At 30.6% G+C, this 2,500-nt stretch overlaps 1 protein-coding gene across 1 annotated transcript in view; it reads right to left on the bottom strand.

The window, feature by feature from the left end:
- LOC137617090 (protein sidekick-like) overlaps window positions 1–2,500 on the bottom strand; it is a 154,773-nt gene that overhangs the window by 100,323 nt on the left and 51,950 nt on the right. The window lies entirely within an intron of this gene.

Genomic DNA, 2,500 nt, shown 5'->3' with positions numbered 1-2,500 from the left:
TGGAGAAGCAGGAGGCCTATCATCTTTGGAAGGGTAACAGATCAGATTTGACCTGGAATAAATATACTTAGCTTCGCGCTTTTACTCAGAGAGTTTATGCATCAACTGAAAAGGAATACAATTTTACTATAAAAGAAACCATTTTTGGTACAACTCAGGAACATAAATGGTGGTCTACCCTTAAATCTATACTCCTTGGTGTAGATGCAACAGTTCCTCCTTTACTTAAACCAGATGGCTCAGTCACTCACTGTCCAATGGAAAAGGCAACCCTTTTGCGTGATGTTTTTGACAGTAAACAGAGTAATGAAAAACTTGAACTCCCTCATTCCTGTTTTCCTGAGGCTAAACTAACTAGTTTAGCTTTTCAATCTCATGAAATTAAAGCTCTGTTGATGAACCTAGATGCTTATGTAGGTGTAGACCCATATCGTATTTTTCCTTTGTTTTTTATAAAGACTGCATATTTCTTAGCTCCAAATTTCTGTTATTTTGCGCAAGTTAGCAAGAAGAGGAGATTTAAGCACTTGTTGTAGAATTGGTAATGTTACTCCTCTATGTAAATGTGTTTCTGGTAGCTCAAGTCCAACTGATTGCCGCCTAATTTTCATAACTCCCATATTATCTAAAGTTTTTGAACGTCTTCTGGCAAAACGTCTTAATAGGTTTGCTGAAGGTAATCATCTATTCCCTAGTTTGCAATTTGGTTATTGTATAGGCGTTGGAGCATGTGATCCCCTTCTTACAATCTCCAATGCTGTACAGAAGTCCCTTGATTGTAGTCAGGAAGTTTGTATGATTGGCCTTAATTTTAGTTTTGCTTTTGACCGTATTAATCATGAGGCCCTTGTTTTCAAACTCAAACAGTAGGGAGTGGGTGGGTCGTTCCTTAACATTCTTATTGATTTATTGAGTAATATATCTCAAAGAGTTGTTGTTGAAGGGGACCATAGTGTGTTTAGGAATGCGATATCCGGTGTTCCACAGGGTAGTGTTCTTGGCCCATTACTTTTCATACTATATACACATGACATGTGGTTTGGCCTAGAAAACAAGCTTGTTGCATATGCAGATGATGCTACTCTCTTTGCATCAATTCCAGTCCGTGGATGTAGATCTGGGGTTGCTGAGTCCCTTAATAGAGATCTAGCTAAAATTAGTACATTGTGCAAATTATGGGGTATGAAGTTGAATCCTAACAAAACTCAAAGTATGATTGTAAGTAAGAACGGTGGCTCCTCAACATCCGGATCTCAGTATTGATAATGTTTCTTTAAACTTGTATGGCGCTTTAAAAATTTTAAGTGTGATTCTCGACAGCAAATTAATTTTGAGAAACACATTACATCTGTGTCTTTTCACTTGCACAGAAAATTGACTTACTGAGAAAGTCTTACAAGATTTTCGGTGATCAATCTATTCTGAAAAAGCGGTTCAATTCTTTCATTCTACCTTGTTTTGAGTATTGTTCTCCTGTCTGGTGTTCAGCTGCTGATTCTCACCTTAATTTGTTGGACAGAAACTTACGGTCTATTAAATTTCTTATTCCTGATCTAGATATTAATCTTTGGCACCGTTGTTCAATTAGTTCATTATGGACGTTGCATAAGATTTTTCCCAACTTTGACCATCCTTTACATTCTGATCTCCCTGGACAATTCTATCCTATTCGTAATACTAGGCAAGCAGTTAATTATAATATCCAGGCCTTCTCCATCATGAGGCTCAATGCTGCATAGTATTCTAGAAGTTTTATTCCAGCTGTGACTAAGTTGTGGAATGATCTTCCTAATCGGGTAGTTGATTCAGAACTTCAAAAGTTCAAAGTTGGAGCAAACGTTTTTATTTTAACCACGCTGACAAGAGTCTTTTAATAGTTTATATATGACATAACTGTTTTGACGTTGTTATTAGTTTATATAAGACATATCTGTTTTGACGTTGTTACTTCTTTTAGAATGATTTATTGTTATTTTGTTCTCATCATTTATTTATTTCCTTATTTTCTTTCCTTACTGGGCTATTCCTCCCTATTGGAGTCCTTAGGCTTATAGCATCTTGCTTTTACAACTAGGGTTTTAGCTTGATTAGTAATACTAATAATAATAATAATAATAATAATAATAATAATAACAATAATAATAATAATAATAGTAATAATAATAATAATAACATATATATATATATATATATATATATATATATATATATATATATATATATATATATATATATATATATATATATATATATATATATATATATATATATATATATATATATATCAATAATATATATATATATATATATATATATCAATATATATATATATATATATATATATATATATATATATATATATATATTCAATAATATATATATATATATAATATATATATATATATATATATATATATATATATATATATATATATATATATATATATATATATATATATATATATATATATATATATATATATATATATATATATATATA

Source organism: Palaemon carinicauda, chromosome 23 (assembly GCF_036898095.1).
Source record: "Palaemon carinicauda isolate YSFRI2023 chromosome 23, ASM3689809v2, whole genome shotgun sequence".
NCBI classification, from domain to species: Eukaryota; Metazoa; Arthropoda; class Malacostraca; order Decapoda; family Palaemonidae; genus Palaemon; species Palaemon carinicauda.
The sequence above is the reverse complement of the archived record's forward strand: the minus strand, read 5'-3'. Positions and strand labels throughout refer to the sequence as shown.